Below are 18,928 nucleotides of genomic sequence, written 5' to 3' on the forward strand. Positions count from 1 at the left end.
GGAAGATCAACCTGAGATTTACAAATTTTATATTTTTCTTATCAATTTATTAAATAAAGCCCCCCGTCTGTCTTATACAATGACATGGACAGTATATTATCCTTTTAAATATATATATATATATATATATATAGAGAGAGAGAGAGAGAGAGAGTTTGAAACGAAAGAATCTGTGCTGTAAGGTTTGATTCAGGTAACTTTTCCCCCCGAAATCCAATTTCCAAGTTATTGAAGTTTATATATTCTCTATTTCTTATCTCAAATTATTGGAGTTTATTTATTATTATTATTATTATTTTTTTATTAGCGAAACACCATGTGGTACAGTTGTTGGCCTTACAAGTTTTTGTACTTGGGTTTTGGTCATAAAATGATAGAGTACCCATTCCTCCACCAGTGCCCATTCTCCACCACCGATGGTCCCAGTAACCCTCCAGCCCATCCCATACCCCCATCCCATCCTGCCTCTGTGGCAGGGCATTCCCTTTACTTCTTTCTCTCGTTTTGGATGCTAAGGTTTGCAAAAGAGGCATTGAGTGGCAAACATGTTTGGTCTATAGTCTACTTTCAGCATGCATCTCCCATCCTGGCAGAATCCTCCCAACACGCTTTGCTTGGTGTTCCCCTCTCTGTTTGAGCTGCCCTTTCCCATAGCATGTGCGGTTGGCCTTCAAGCCATGGACTCAATCTCCCGTAACTTATCTCGACTATTCCAGGATGTTGATCTCCTATTTTGTTATTTTATATTCCCCAGATGAATGCAATATTTCTATGTCTGTCCCTCTCTTTTTGATTCGTTTCACTTAGCATGATACTTTCCATGTAGTATTCATATGTAAATTTCATGACTTCTTCTTTTCTAACAGCTGCATAGTACTCCATTGTGTAGATGTACCAAAGTTTCTTTAACCAGTCATCTGTTCTCGGGCACTCGGATGTTTTTCCAAATTTTGGCTATTGTGAACTGTGCAGCAATGAACATAGAAGTGCAGTTGTCACTTCAGTTATACTATTTTGCCTCTCCAGGATATATTCTCAGGAGTGGTATTGCTGGATCAAATGGGAGCTCAATTTTTAATATTTTGAGAATCGTCCATACTGTTTTCCAAAAGGGCTATACTAGTTGCCATTCCCACCAGCAGTGAAGAACAGTCCCTTTCTTGCCACATCCGCACCAACATCGGTTGCCCCTGTTCTTTTGGATATAGGCCAGTCTCTGTGGTATGAGATGATATCTCATTGTTGTTTTGATCTGCATCTCCCTGATGATTTGTGATGGAGAGAATTTTCTCATGTGTCTTTTAGCCATTTGGGAAAGTTTGAGAAAGTTTCTGTTCATTTTTTTGCCCCATTTTTTGATGGGGTTGGATGTTTTCTTTTTGTGGAGTTCAACGAGTGCTTTGTATATCCTTGATATCAACCCCTTATCTGATGGATATTGGGTGATTATTCTTTACCATTCTGTATATTGTCTTTATATTTTGTTCATCATATCTTTTGAGGTGCAGAAGCTTCTTAATTTAAGATAGTCCCATTTATTTATCTCTGTTTCCACTTGGTTGGTCAGTGGAGTGTTGTCTTTGAAGATAACATTAGCCTCAATATCCTGGAGGGTTTTGCCCACCTTGTCTTCGATGGATCTTATGGATTTTGGCCTGATGTTGAGATCTTTAATGCATTTTGATCTGACTTTTATGCATGGTGTTAAGTCGAGGTATAAGCCCATTTTTTTGCATGTGGTTGTCCAGTTATGCCAGCAACATTTGTTAAAGAGGCTTTCCTTGCTCCACTTCACTCTTTTTGCTCCTTCATCAAAGACTAGATGTTTGGTCCAACTAAGGAGGTAAAGGACCTCTACAATGAAAACTACAAAATGCTACTCCATGAAATAAGAGGACACGAGGAAATGGAAACATACCCCCTGCTCATGGATAGGAAGAATTAACATTGTCCAAATGGCAATACTCCCCAAAGCATTATACAGATTTAATGCGATCCCTATAAGGATACTCATGAAATCCTTCAAAGAAATAGATCAAACACTCCTGAAATTCATATGGAACAACAGATGCCCACGAAAAGCCAAAGCAATTCTTAGAAAAAAGACATGGGGAGGCATTACCCTCCCCAACCTCAAACTCTACTACAAAGCGGTAATAATTAAAACAGCATGGTACTGGAACAAAGGCAGACCAATGGAACAGGGTGGAAGTTATTGAAGTTTATGCATTCTCTGTTTCCTAAGGTGCTGTCTCACCATTGGTTTCTTTTTTTCTTGACACCTCTATGTATGCATAAACCTCACTGCACCCATTACCAGTGCTCTATGGCAGATATTCCCAGACTTATCTCCCCCCTTTTCATAATAAATAAATAAATAAATAAATAAATTTCTCCCGGAAATGTGTTTTCCTTGGGGCAGGTGTATAGTACAGTGGAAAGGGTGTTTGTCTTGCATGCAATTGATCTGGGTTACATCTCCTGCTTCCATTTTGTCCCCTAAGCACCACTACTAGTAATTCCTTAGTGCAGAGTCAGGAGGAACTCCTGAGCTTTGCGAGTTGTGGCCCCACAATCAAAAAACCAAAACGAAACAAAACAAAAGCAAAGAAAAGAATTCCAGCATCCTTAAGGGAAAAAACAGAAAGTACCTCCCCTATGTTTCCCACAAATTTCACTTGAGACTACTATTGCCACTCTGGATCATTTCACTTTTCACTTTGAGAAACACTGTTCCAGTGCCATCTTACTACCAAATACCCCCTTCCAGCTATTACTCTTTATTTACTAGTAGAGTGATAAGGAGATTTATTTGAGAACAACCAAAAGAACTTTGCTTTTCCCTCTCTTTCTGATAATAAAATGGGGCTTAATTTTATTTTTTGAGCACTTACACCTTGTTAAGAATGATTTAGGCTGAGGCGCAGAGTGACAGTAAACAGGTTGGACAACCCAACACTTGAGCATTTCTGGTTATGACCAACAAAGCCAAAAATATTAAAAAACACAAAGAAAAATGATTTGGGTACTATTAAGTAGTAAAATAGCTACATAGAAAGTCATTTCCACTTAATGTAGTGTACACCAGGTTTTAGCTATGCACATGTGAAACCTATATAAATTTATAATGCAATACAGCTTCAATTAGAAAAATTCTGTCCTGTGGACTGATGCAATAGTACAACAGACATGGTGCTTGCCTTGCATGCAGTTGACCTGGCTTTAATCTCTGGCTGCTCATACGGTTCCTGGAATCCTGCCAAGAGTGATCCTTGAGAACAGTGTTAAGAGTAAGCGCTAAGATATGCAAATAAAAACAACAATGTGTGCTGTAAGTAGATAAAGGGCATGATGACCTCTCAGTGTCTGTATTGCAAATGATAATGCCCAAAAGTAGAGAGAGACCATGGGGAATATTGTCTGCCATGGAGGCAGCGGGAGGGTGGAAAAGGGGTGGGGTATACCAGGGATATTGGTGGTGGGGAATGTGCACTGGTGGAGGGATGGGTGTTTGATAATTGTTTGATTGTAACCCAAACATGAAAGCTTCTAACTATCTCACGGTGATTCAATAAAATGTTTTAAAACATGAGATATTATCTCACACCACAGAATCTGGCACACGTTAAAAAGAACAAGAACAACCAGTGCTGGCCCTGATGTTGGGAGAAAGGGACTGTCTTTCATTGTTGGTGGGAATGCTGGCTGATCCAGCCTTTTTGGGAAACAATATGGGAATTCCTTCAAAAACTAGAAATTGAGCTTCCATATGACCCCAACACCACTTCTGGGAATATATCTCGAGGGAGCACAGTAGAAATGACATCTGCTTGTGTATGTTCATTGCAGCACTGTTCACAATAGTTGGAATCTGGAAACAACCTGAGTGCCCGAGAACAGACGACTGGTAAAAGAAACTTTGGTACATCTACACAATGGAATACTATACAGCTGTTAGGAAAGATGAAGTCATGAAATTTGCTTATAAGAGGGTAGTCATGGAGAGTATTGTACTAAGTGAAATGAGTGAGAAATAGGGACAGACATAGAAGGACTGCACTCATTTTTGGAATATAAAATAACACTATGAGACTGACACCCAAGGACAGTAGAGACAGGGCCAGAAATCTTGCTCCATAGTTAGTAGACTGCCTCATGATCTTGGGGAGAAGGCAGCTGGAATAGAGAAGGGATCACTAAGTCAATGATGGTTGGAGGAATGATTTAAGATGTGTGCTGAAAGTAGATAAAGGACCAAACATAATAGCCTCTCAGTATCTGTATTGCAAGCCATAATGCCCCAAACTAGAGAGAGAGTATGGTGGAAATTGTCCGCTAGGTGGGGGAGGGGTGGCATGGGGGTGCGGTACTGGGGACATTGGTGGAAAATGTGCACTGGTGGGGGGATGGGTGTTCAATCATTGCATGACTGAATCTCAAACACTAAACTTTTGTAACTATCTCATGGTTATTCAATTTAAAAAATCATTAAAGTCTTTTATGGAAAAAAACAGAGTAACCCCAGAGCACAGTTGGGTGCAGAAAAGAAAATTTTCTATCCTTATCTGTGTATCTTTCAATCTAGATAGCAAGATCTAAAAACAGTAAACAATACAAATTGTAATAAATTCTATGAAAGAGAAGGTAAAATACATTAAATATTTTGTTTGCCAATTGTAATATATTCTCCATTCACCCCATTCTTTATTAAATCTACCATTTTTACTTTTTTATATTTTGATTCTACCTTCTGTTCTTAAACAGTTAAACAGTGGTTTTTCTTTATTGGGCAACATGACACATTAGATATCCCTGTTTATCTCAATTGCCTGGAAACTGGAAGTAAATTGATGAGCATATTTGTGTAAACTTAAAGAAGTTATAGCACGTACTATTGTATTAATCTCACCACTAGTTTAATCTGAATGACACTGTTCATAGTTTTTCATTGCACTGATATCTGAACTCACTTATTTTGTAGGAGGAAAGACTTTGAATAGATGATGTTATTTTAAATTACAGAACTTTAAAAATGAACATGAAATTTAATTATTATGTTTATATTAGCATTATTGGGAATAAATATCATCCTTTTAAAAGCAAGATGGCTCAGAAGCATGAAAATCATTTTTTATAACTTCATTTAGTGAGCTTCTACTTTTTCATTAAAAAATAAAGATAAAAATTACATGATTACATGGTTTGGAGGCAAGCCACACATGCTAGGGGAAAAGGGAGCTCAGATAGAGAAGGGAGCACCAAATAAAGGTGTTGGGAGGATCGTCCCAGGATGGGAGAAGCATGCTGAAAGTAGACTATAGACCAAACATGATTGCCATTCAATGCCTCTTTTGCAAACCACAACACCCAATAAGAGAGAGAGAACAAAAGGGAATGCCCTGCCACAGAGGCAGGGTGGGGAGGATGGGAGTTGGGAGGGATCCTGGGATCCGTGGTGGTGGGAAATGAGCACTGGTGGAGGGATGGGTATTTGATCATTGTATAATTGAAACCCAAGCACAAAAATTTATATGTCTACAACTGTACCGCATGGTGTTTCACCAATAAAAATTAAATTAAAAAAATTAAAAAATTACATGATTATATGCAGCAAAATTTCTATTTGTATATAATTCTGAATTTTGAACAAATATGAATCAACAGTGTGAAGGCATTAGACAATATGAAACTCCCCCCCAAACCCCCTCATATCTCTTTGATGTCAATTCTACTTCCTTGGCTCTAACAGATCTGTTCCCCCCTATTGTTTTACCTTTTCAAAAATGTCATATAAATGGAATCATACAGCATGTAACCTTTTAAATTGGCTTCTTTCACTTATCATAATGGGTTTGACATTCACCTATGTTGTTCCAGATATAAGGCTCATTTATTTAAAATGTTAAAAATCTAGATTCTATTATATAATATATCAAAATTTGTTTATCTATATACTTGTTACTATCGTGATTTTATAGCTTTTGAAGATTAAGAATTAATCATCTAAAATGCATCATGTTTTTGGGTGAGAATTTTTCATTGTATTTAAGCAGTTAGGAGTACAATCTCTGCAGCATATGTTAAATATATTAATTGTAATATTTGAGCCATACTGAGTGGTACTGAGGGCTTGCTCCTCGCACGGTGCTTGGGGATTGCTCCTGGAGGTACTTGAGGGGACCATGTACAGTGCTGAATTTCAAACCAGTGACTCCAAGTGCAAGGAAACCCTCCTACTAACTGTCTTATTTCTTTAGCCTCTTTCAGACAAATTGCCAATCTCTTTTTCAGTACTTAAACCATTATACAGTTCTTCCTAGGCTTAATTAATTGCATATCACTTTTTCAATTGTCACACACATTTTTCTCCACATTTTTTTATTTTGACCTAAAATACTTGGAGGTGTTTAGAGTAAAAAGGAACAATAGACTAATTCTGAATATTAGCTACCATTTTCAAAACGAAAGCAAAGAATCACATCAGAGGAAACATTTCATTTCTCTAAATATTAAATAAACTGGGCTGGAGCAATAGCACAGCAGGTAGAGTATTTGCCTTTCAAACAGCCGACCCGGGTTCAATTCCTCTGTCCCTCTCTGAGAACCTGTGGCAATCTCTCCCGCCCGCCTGGCCTGGCAAGCTCCCCGTGGTGTATTTGATATGCTAAAAACAGTAACAACAAGTCTCACAATGGAGACGTTACTGGTGCCCACTTGAGCAAATCGATGAACAATGGGAGGACAGTGCTACAATGCTAGAGTGCATTAAATAAATTAACTGATTTTGCTTTAATCTCAGAGATTTCCTTTGGACACATCCTACTTCTAATAAAAACAGAGGTGTAAGAAAGTTCTATTTTGTATGAAATTTTGTCTTTTAGCAACTCATTTTATATTGAGAATTGATAGCATTACACTATTGTTTTTTAAAAATAAATATAAGTTTCTATTCTTATATAAATGTAAATGTTTGTTTATTCATTAACATTTATAGAACCTCTAGTTGGTGCAAGTAATTGGGCTGTGTGTTGCAGTTAATAAAAAGAGGAATGAGTCTTTCCTACCAAAGAAACTTTTACCCCAAGCTCAGCTCTTCTACTTGATATATGAAAGGTTATATTATGTTTGCGGTTGCTGCTGTCTTTAACATACAACAATAGTAGATCCAAATCTTAGGCTAATTACTAATCCTTGAGAGCGTATTGTCTAGGTATCTTTATCTAAAAATTCTGGCCAATAATGTACATTTTTCAAACTTAAATACAATATGTATTTAATATGTAAAGTGGTGGCAGAGTAAATAATGCATAGTAAGTAGTCAAAATTGGCACCTTTAAATATTATTTCCTGGACTGGAGCGATAGTAGAGCTTTCTCATGTGGCAGTTTAGTTTTCCCAGAACCAGGTGTTATTAAGCTTTTACCTTCTCCATTGCATGGTCTTCTTTTTTTGTCATTCATTATATATCTATGTGAGTTTATTTCTGTATTCTTTATTCCCTACCATAATTCCAGGTGCTTATTTTGTTCTAATACCATACAGTTTTAAATTACTATCATTTTTCAGTGTAGTATGATATCAAGATGCAGGATGCTTTACATTTTCTCTTCCTTGAGATGATATTTTCTTTTGCCATGACTACTTAGATATTTCCTTAAGATGACCATTTTTATTGTTCTATGTTCATTTTGAGCCATGAGATGGCAATTTTAAGCATGTTAAATTTTATTTTAAAAAATTTGAACATTGCTCATTGCTGCACTGTTCACAATAGCCAAAATCTGGAAAAAAAAAAAAAAACCAAGTGCCCGAGAACAGATGGAATACTATGTAGCTGTTAGAAATGATAAAGTCATGAAATTTGCAAACAAGTGGTTCTACATGGAAAGTATCATGTTAGGTGACTCAGAAAGAGAGGAACAGACATAGAAAGACTGCACTGGGGAATCTAAAGTAAGAATGGGAGACAAACGCACAAGAATAGTTGATATAAGTACCAGGAGGTCAGCTCCACAGCTTGGAAGCCAGCAGAACATGCTGGGGGAATAGGCAGCTCAGATAGAGAAGGGAACACCAAGTAAAGGGTGTTTGGAGGACACGTTCAGGATGCAAGATGCGTGCTGAAAGTAGACTATAGACCAAGCACGGTGGCACTCAATACCTCTATTGCAAACCACAACACCCTAAAGGAAAGAGAGAGCAAAAGGGAATGCCCTGTCACCGAGGTGGGGGGGATGAGGTGGGTGGGAGGGCTACTGTGTTCATTGGTGGTGGAGAATGTGCACTGGTGGAGGGATTGGTACTTGATAATTGTATAACTGAAACCCAAGCATAAAAGTTTGTAAGTCTACAAACCTCATGGTGTTTCACTAATAAAAAAGTTGAACATTGCACTTGAGATCAAAGTTATATTTAATCAACCAAATTCCCAAATCTAGCACACTATTACTTCTCATGATTAATTACTCCCACAGGTTTGTTTATATTATTCTAAACTCTTGCCAGGTTTTTTATAATTAATTATGGATGTCATAATTGCTGTATTTCTGTATGTATGTATAGTTTGCATGTTTAGATAACCACACAAATTGACATAATTGGAATTATTCTTTGCAAAGTGCTTTTCAGCTTTTCTTTTCACTCAATGGAATGGCTGGACATTCATTTATTCTATTGTATGTGTAGCCAGCAAATTCTTTTTACTAATGTTGTTTCTTCAGCTGTTGTTTTATTCTTGGGTATTTTGATTGTCTCCAAGTTGGCACTAGAAAAAGAAGACTGCAGTGAACAGTTTTGTATATGGCTTGCTGTGTCTAGGTAACAGTATTTATGTAGGGAAGATAAAGAAGACAACATTTAATGTATCTTTGTGTATAGAAAATATTAATAAGTATATGTTGCTAGATTGTCTTCTAAAGCTCTTTTCATTTCCTTTACATCCTAGACAAATCAAATTTTCAAGTTTTGGCATGTTAGTGGTAATATCTTACATTTCTGATTTATAGCCTATTAGAGGTGATTATTTTTTCATATATTCTAAAGAATAAAGTATTATTGATTATAATATCATGTGACTTTCATGGTGTACAACAGTATGATGATATATTTCTATTTATTGCAAAATGTTAACTACAATAAGTAGTTTATATCTGTGATTATACATAAATATTTTGTCCCCTGGTAATGAGAACATATAGAATTTACTTTTAGCAGTTTTCAAATATTCAGTTAATTAATATTGACTATAGGTGATTATATCTCCAAAATTCATTTTTATTTGAAATACTAATATAAATATGTATAAATATTATAAATAATATATTTATATGTATAAATATAAAATATATAATATAAAATATAATAAAATATAGGATATATAATATAATATAAAATATAAATACATATTTATATTTCAGATCGAGCCAAGACTCACACACGACTGAAGCCACATAGAACCAGGTAAGTGGAACTCTGTGACCTCGAACCCCAGGCTCAATGTTACTCCGAAAGAGAGATCCTCTGCCTGATCCCACCAATCTCTGGGGAACCAAGGATTAAACCCAGAGGCCCCACCCTAATCTGCCCTGTCTGCTTCCAACAATCTTCGGCGACCAAGGAATTACACACAGAAGACCCATCCTACCGGTACAAGATAAATACCTCATCAGCAGACCTCCACCACTGCCACTACCTCCACTACCCAGCTGCCACCATGCTCCAGGATGCTTTCCGGACTGCAAAGCGGCCACGAGACACATCATAAGAAACTTAATACCAATCTTCCAAGATTACCACACATATTTGGTGGGGATCAGATATGAATTGAACCATGGGAACACCTGCAAGGAAGATTAGAGGCCGCCCTAAAAGCCTCTATCCCTTGGGAGAGCCTGGCAAGCTACTGAGAATACCCCACCCGTACCGCAGAGCCTGGCATGTTATCTGTGACGTATTCAATAAGCCAAACTCAGTAAATACAATGGGTCTCATTTCCCTTACCCTGAAGGAGCCACCAATATGGCAGCGTTAAGAAGGATGAGGAAGAAGAGGCTGATATAATCTCAAGGCTGAACTAGGCTGCCAAAACGAAGAAGGACATAAATGACTGTCTGTACTTTCAATGCACGTATGCTTTCATCAAATGCATCCTTCCAGAATCTGATGAAACAAGCGCGAAAGATCAAGTATAACATTACTGGTCTGACTGAGACGAGAAGGTATCAATCACATCACACCATTTTCGACACTGGAGAATAACTGTTCCTCAGAACATGTGACAAAAATGGCATTGGTGGTGTTGGTGTCCTTGTCAACATGAACTTGGCCATGAGCATTGATTCCTTTGAATGCCTACCAAGCTGAATCAGATGATTACACTTGAATAGATGTGGCTCACTGCCGGCAGTTTCTATCTTCATTGTCTATGCATCAATATCCAATTATGATGAAGAAGAAATTGAGAAATTCTACATGGAGCTGGAGAAGTTCTATAAAGAAGACCACACGTTCTATAAGATCATTGTCGGTGATTTTAATGCCAAGATAGAACTGAGAAATCAGCCTAAGAACTCCACATCAGGAACCATGGTTTAGAATGGAACGAACAGGGTGAGAGACAGTCTAAGTTCATGATGTCGACCAAGACTATCATGGTAATTCACAGTTCCAGAAAGTCGAATCTAAATGTTGGACATGGGAGTTGGCCTATGGATGGCTCCACAACGAAATTGACATCATATTCAATCAACAGTTTTGCCTGAACAATGTCGCTGTTATCCCAAAATTCCAACGGGATCGGACCACCGTCTCCTTCATGCATATTTCTACTTCAAGGAGAGAGGAGAAAGGGCTGGTAAGGTTAAGAAGAGAACTCCCAGAACGACCACCAACTGTGAGCCCTTTGGTAATACTGTGGCAACATGAGAAGATGCCGTCATTGACAAAGGTCACGGTCATGGTCTTCCCGTTGTTCATCGATTTGCTCGAGCGGACCCAGTAACGTCTCCATCGTGAGACTTGTTGTTACTGTGTTTGGCATATCGAATACGTCACAGGTAGGTTGCCAGGCTTTGCCAGGCAGGCGAGATAATCTCGGTAGCTTGCCGGGCTCTCTGAGAGGGTTGGAGGAATCGAACTTGGGTTGGCCATGAGGGCTGCGTGCAAGGCAAACGCCCTATCTGCTGTGCTATCGCTCCATTCTGTCGTTGACAACATTCACAAAGAATACGATTGACTGGTGAAGCACCTCCATGATTGTGTGAGAATGCTGAAAGAGAGATAGCCACAAAAAATGCCTGTATTCGAAAACTCTCGAGCTCATTTGCCAACGTGGCTTGGTGAAAGACTTGGGCAACTGCAAGTGAACATCTGGGCTCGCAAACTGGTGCTGAGAAGCAATAAAGGAAGACCTCAAAGATAGAAGAGTAACAGTGCTGGCAGATGCAGCAGAATCTGGGAAAAGCATTCACACCCCCCGCTGTCCCTCACCAAGTACAAGACCAAGAGGACTCTCCTCCGATGTCCTGATGGATCTATCACATCTTGCAGAAGGGCAATGGAGAAGATTATCCATGACTTCTAGTCGGATCTCTCCGATAGCTACATTCACCTGCCCATATTCCAAATTCCACAGGATGGATATGTCTTTCCCAACGTTCTCCCTTCAGAAATCCGACATGCCATTTGTTCATAAAGAAGTAAACAGCACCTGGTCCAGACAAGGTCAGACCTGAACAGCTGAAGAACCTGCCGGCAGTACTCATGAATACACTGGCTTGGCTCTTCACACTCTACCTGTCTGAATACAACTTTCCATCTCAATGGAAAACCAGCAGGACTGTACTACTGTACAAGAAGGGAGACATCCATGACATTGGCAACTATCGCCTGATCTGCCTGTTGTCTGCCGTATACAAGCTGTTTACTCGAGTCATCCTGAATAGGATTGGCAGAACAATAGATGAAGGACAACTATGCAAGCAAGCCGGGTTCTGAAAAGGATTCAGCACCATCGACCATATCCACACGATAACCAAACTCATTGAGGTTTCTCGGGAGTTCAAGATGCCGCTCTGCTTAACGTTCATTGATTTAAAGAAGGCCTTTGATTCTGTTGAGACTGAAGTGGTCATCGAAGCCCTAGCCAAACAGGGCATTCAAACTCAATACATTAGGATCCTCTGTGAGCTGTATTATGGATTCACTACCAGGATCTCACCATTCTACAAGAAAGTCATCATCCATGTCAAGAGAGGGGTTCTGTAGGGTGATACCATTTCACCGAAATTCTTCACTGCCACATTCGAGAATGTCATGCAATGACTAGAATGGGAAGTGCTGGTAGTGAAGATAGATGGTTGGCAACTACACCACCTCTGCCTCACTGATGACATCGTTCTAATAACACCAAACATTAGTCAAGTGGCACAAATGCTGGCTAACTTGGACCATGAGTGTGGAAAGGTCGGACTACAGCTAAATCTCACAAAGACAATGTTTATGAGAAACAGTCACATTTCTGACGTTCCATTTGCTCTCAATGGAACCAACATGTCTGTATGCAACAGTTATGTGTACCTAGGTTGAGAAGTCAACATAATGAATGACCTGGCACCTGAGTTGCACAAGAGGAAGAGTGCGGCTTGGCATGCCTTCAAGAGCGTTGAAGAAATAGCTAAGAGGACGAAGAACATCATCTCTTCTATTCCACTGTTCTTCCTGCATTAACATATGTCTCAGAGACCTGGGCCCTATGAAAACTAGATGAGAACGCTATTCAGGTCTCCCAAACAGGAATTGAAAGAGCTCTGCTTGGAGTATTCACTCAAGTGACAGAAAAAATCCATATTTCTGACCTCCGTTGACAATAAAGAATCGCGGATGCTGTCTCATTTGCTAAGGTGTTGAAAATCAGATGGACTGGACACATAATGAGATTTGGAGATGACCACTGGAGTAAAGCCATTACCAACTGGATTTCACGGGATGTCAAAAGATCTTGGGCCCACCACCCACCTACGAGTAGGTCAGACTTCTTTGTCAAGACCCTGATCGATTTGTTTGATGCTCTTTGTGTTCTTAGAACAAGTAGACACCATTGGACTACACTACCATGTGACAGGGAATAATGGAGACGTTACTGGTGCCCGCTTGATCAAATTGATGAGTAATGGGATGTCAAGTGATCAAGTGATATTGTATGATATATATATACATTATTAATATACAATCCTATAAAATTTATAAATAACTATATATTTAAATAATTTAAATAAATTTTGGGCTGGAGCAATAACACAGTGGTAGGGCATTTGCCTTGCATGCAGCCAACACGGCCGACCTGAGTTCGATTCCTCCGCCCCTCTCGGAGAGCCCGGCAGGCTACCGAGAGTATCTTGCCAGCATGGCAGAGCCTGGCAAGCTCCCCATGACATATTCGATATGTCAAACACAGTAACAACAAAGTCTCCAATGGAGACGTTACTGGGCCCGCTCGAGCAAATCGACGAACAACAGGAGGACCTTTAAATAAATTTTATTTATAAAATATTTTCAGTTAAGATTCTGTGGTTTATAATGTTGTTTATAATGGTGTCTTCTGCCGCATCTACCAGTACTTCTGTTCTTCTCTCTTTGAGGTCTTCCTTGATCACATCTCTGCACTGCTTTGCGAGCTCAGACGTTAGCTTGCAGTTGCCTGAGGCATGCGCCAAACCACACTGGCGAATTAGCTCAAGAGTTTTCGAAGACAGGCTTTTTTTGTGGCTATCTCTCTCTTGGCGTTCCTCGCACATTCATGGAGGTGCTGAACCAGTCGATCGTATTCCTCGTCAATGTTGTCAACAATGGCATCTTTCCATGTTGCCGCAATAGTGCCAAAGAGTTCCCAGTTGGTGGTCATTCTGGGAGTTCTCTTTTTGAACTTTGCAGCCCTTTCTCCCCGCTCTGTGAAGTAGAATTTTGCACGAAGGGGACAGTGGTCTGATCCTGTTCGAAATTTTGGGACAACAGTGACATCGGTCAGGCAAAACCATCGATTGAATATGATGTGGTCTATTTTGTTGTGGAATCATCCACCGGGAGACTTCCATGTCCAACGTTTATCTGCCTTCTGGAACTGTGAGTTACCATGGATGGTCCTGGTCGACATGATGAACTCAGACAGTCTCTCACCCTGTTCGTTCCATTCTAGGCCATGGGTTCTGATGTGAAGTTCTTCAGCTGATCTTCTCGGTCCTATCTTGGCATTAAAATCACCCACAATGATCTTGTAGAAGGTGTGGTCTACTTTATAGACTTCTCCAGCTCCTTGTAGAACTTCTTGATATCTCTTTCTTCATAATGAGATGTTTGTGCGTAGACAACGAGGATAGAAACTGCAGGCAGTGAGCCACATCTATTCAAATGTAAACGTCCGATTCGGGTTGTTAGGCATTCGAATGAATCAATGCTCATGGCCAAGTTTGTGTTGACAAGGACACCAACGCCTCCGACAACTCTTTTATCGCACGTTCCGAGGAACAATTCTTCTCCAGTGTCGAAAACGGCATGGAGAGATTCGTGCCTTCTTGTCTCGGTCAGAACAATGATGTCGAAAAGTATTCCTAATGCCCGCCTGTCCATCGCCAACTACAAGACCAAGATGACTGCCCTCCGACGTCCTGATGGATCCTTCACATCCTCCAGAATGGCAATGGAGAAGATTATCCATGACTTCTACTCAAATCTCTTCGATAGCTATGTCCACTTGCCGACATACCAAATTTCACAGGATGGATATGTCGTTCCCAACGTTCTCCCTTCCGAAATCCGACAAGCCATTTCGTCGGTAAAGAAACAAACAGCACCCGGCCCAGACAAGGTCAGACCTGAACACCTGAAGAACCTGCCGTCAGTACTCATCAATACACTGGCTCGGCTCTTCACTCGCTACCTGTCTGAATACAAGGTTCCGTCCCAATGGAAAACCAGCAGGACCATACTACTGTTCAAGAAAGGAGACATCCATGACATTGGCAACTATCGCCCGATCTGCCTATTGTCTGTCATCTACAAGTTGTTCACTTGAGTCATCTTAAATAGGATTGGCAGAACACTAGATGAAGGACAACCATGCGAGCAAGCCGGGTTCCGCAAAGGATTCAGCACCATCGACCATATCCACACGATAACCAAGCTCATTGAGGTTTCTCGGAAGTTCAAGATGCCGCTCTGTTTAACGTTCATTGATTTAAAGAAGGCCTTTGATTCTGTTGAGACAGAAGCAGTTATTGAAGTCCTAGCCAATCAGGGCATTCAAGCCCAATACATCAAATCCTCCGTGAGCTGTATTGCGGATTCACTACCAGGATCTCACCATTCTAGAAAGAAGTGATTGTTGATGTCAAGAGAGGGGTTCGGCAGGGTGATACCATTTCACCGAAACTCTTCTGTGCCACCCTCCAGAACATCATGCGATGACTGGAATGGGAAGGAATGGGAGTGAAGATAGATGGTCGGCAACTACACCACCTCCGCTTTGCTGTTGACATTGTTTTAATAACACCAAACATCAGCCAAGCGGCACAAGTTCTGGCCGACTTTGACCGTGAGTGTGGACAGGTAGGACTACAGCTGAATCTTACGAAGACAATGTTTATGAGAAACAGCCTCGTTCCTGACGCCCCATTCGCTCTCAACGGAACGACCATCTCCGAATGTAACAGCTATGTGTACCTAGGTCGAGAAGTCAACATGACAAATGACCTGGCACCCAAGCTGCACAGGAGGAAGAGAGCGGCTTGGAACGCCTTCAAGAACGTCAAAGAAATAGCTAAGAGGACGAAGAACCTCCTGCCCCGGGCACATCTCTGTTCTTCCTGCATTAACATATGCCTCAGAGACCTGGGCCCTAAGCAAACAAGATGAGAACGCTATTCAGGTCTCCCAAAGAAGAATAGAAAGAGCTATGCTTGGAATATCACGTTTCACTCAAATGAGAGAAAGAATCTGGAGTTCCGACATCCATTGACGATCAAGAATCAGGGACGTTGTCTCATTTGCCAAGGTGTCAAAAATCAGATGCGCTGGTCACATAATGAGATTTAAAGACGACCTCTGGACTAGAGCTGTTACTGACTGGATTCCACTGGATGTCAAAAAACCGCATGGCCGCCCACCTACCAGATGGTCAGACTTCTTCGTCAAGATCATGAACGATCGGTTTGAGGCTCTTCATGTTCCCAGAGTGAGCAGATGCTATTGGGCTACACTAGCACGCGACATGGACAAATGGAGACGTTACTGGTGCCTGCTCGAGCAAATCGAGGACTAATGGGAAGTTAAGTGATTAAGTGATTAAGTGATAATGGTGTCTCAGGGCTAGAGCAATAGCCCAGTGGGTATCTAGTTTGCCTTGCATGCGGCAGACCCGGTTTCGATTTTCCAGCATCCCATATGGTCCCTTGAGAAATGCCGGAGTATTTCCTGAGTGCTTGAGACAGAAGTAACCCCTGTGCATTTCCAGGTGTGATCCAAAAAGTAAAAAAAGAAAATGGTTTCTCATATACATAGTTTTAGAAGTTTGTACTTGTTGACCTTTATCACTCATTCTTTTTTCACTCACTGTCATCTTTGGTTAACAGAAATTTAATATCTATAGAGCATTATTTGTTTGTTCTTTAGATTTTACCTATAAGGAGATCATATGATATTTACATATTTATCTTTTTCTATTTACTTCTGATAGCATAACAAGGTTCTTTCACATAACTACGTATTCCTTACATCATATAGTCCTAAGTGTTCATTAATATTATTGTAAATTGTAGTATTTTATTATTTAACATATTAATACTTTTCAGTCATGTATAAATATTTATATGTAGTACATTTTATTCACAGTTTTATTGACCACTTGTATTTCTGTTTCTTTAGATTTTATATAGCAATTATATGCCTATATTGTACTAGCTTATATTTTATATTACAGATTTGTAGGAGTCTTTATATTGTATTTGTTATACTGTAGGAGTCAAATTTTTTCAAATGTATTTTTTACATTTTTACATGCTTTTAATCTTTTTAATTTGGTAATTTTTAAACATTTTTGGTACAGCCAGTTGTAATGAGGTTCTGCATTCAGTTGTCACTCTTGGCAGGGTTTGGAAGACCATGTGGAGTTCTGGGGTTTGAACCCAAGTGAGACATATTCAAAGCAAGCACCCTTCTCTTTATGTTTTTTAAATTTTTAAATTTATTTTTAAGTCATCATTAGTTACAGAGTTACAAAGCTGATCATGGTCCAGTTACAGTCATACAGTATTACAACACCCGTCTATCCATCAGCTTACATTTCCCACCACCAATGTCCCCAGTTTCCCTTCGGCCACCCACCAGCAGCCAGTCTGTATGGAAAGCACGTTCCTTCTTTCTGTCACTCTGCACACTTTCTATTTATAGCATTTCTCTAACCTCTAAACATTTTTTGTTATAAAAGATTATCAATTTCTATCCTGTGAATTTTGCTTGTGTGAATTGTTTTAAAGGACTTTTTTTCTTTTTTTAAATTTTTATTAGTGAGGGCCCGCTCGAGCAAATCGATGATCAACGGGAGGGCCTTTACTTTACTTTACTTTTATTATTCATGGGGGGCTGGAGCAATAGCACAGCGTGTAGGGCGTTTGCCTTGCATGCAGCCGATCCAGGTTCAATTCCCAGCATCTCATATGGTCCCCTGAGCACCTCCATGAGTAACTCCTGAGTCCAGAACCAGGAGTAACCCCTGTGCATCGCCGGGTGTGACCCAAAAAGCAAAAAAAAAGAAAAAGAAAATTTTATTAGTGAAACACCACGTGCATGCTGAAAGTAGATTATAGACCAAACATGATTGCCACTCAATGCCTCTTTTGCAAACCACAGCACCCAAAAAGAGAGAGAGAATAAAGGACTTTTTAAGAATCTATCTCAAGCTCCTCAAAATATTTTCTTTAGAAACTTTAATTATTTCTCTGTTTTGATCTTTGAAGGGTTAAGGATAACCAGATTACATATGTTTCTACGTCTGAGTCTGTTTTTCTGAGGTAGATGAGGTTATTCTTTTTCTACTAATGTTTCTGTTATTAGTCTCTAGAATTCCCAAAGTATTTTTGTTATGGAGTACAGCACACTTGGCAATGCTCAGGGTTACTCACGGCTGTGCACAAGGGACTATATGGAGTTCTGAGGATTGTGTGTGAGCCAAAAAACTTACTCTTATAAGTAAGACTTACTATCTCTCTAGTCCAAGGTGATCTTCCCGCTTTCACTTTCTGTTTCTATGCCTCCTCTTATCTCCTTTTACCTGGTAACTCCATCTTTATACTTGTGTTTGCCTTCTAATTTATATTCCACATACACAAGTTTGTCAGTTCCAATTTTCATTAGGCTAGCTTCCAGAATCACTATTCTGTGGTCTGCACAGTTATAGAATAGCTATTGCTCTCAAAGACCTGGTAGGATCAGAAGTTACCTAACATCAAAACCAAAAAAAATGTTAAATCTCTGATATCGATCTATCTCAAGAGGAAGGACACAGACTTGATTATCACTAGCTACACAGAGGATACTTTTTATTATTTTACCATTGTTTTAATAATCTCAACATTAGAAAGCAATAGATATTAACCCCATTTTATATTTGAACCAGTAGGATATATAAATGATGAATTTATTTATTTATTTTAATGAATACCCAGTATTTGCTCGAGCTCGATCGGGCCCAGTAAAGTCTCCATAGGAGACTTTGTTGTTACTGTGTTTGGCATATCGAATACGTCATGGGGAGCTTGCCAGGCTCTGCCGTGCGGGCGAGATACTCTCGGTAGCTTGCTGGGCTCTCCGAGGGGGGTCGGAGGAATCGAACTCGGGTTGGCCATGTTGGCTGCGTGCAAGGCAAACGCCCTACCGCTGT

This window comes from Sorex fumeus, unplaced genomic scaffold (assembly GCF_029834395.1).
Source record: "Sorex fumeus unplaced genomic scaffold, SorFum_2.1 ptg000058l, whole genome shotgun sequence".
Taxonomy (NCBI): Eukaryota; Metazoa; Chordata; class Mammalia; order Eulipotyphla; family Soricidae; genus Sorex; species Sorex fumeus.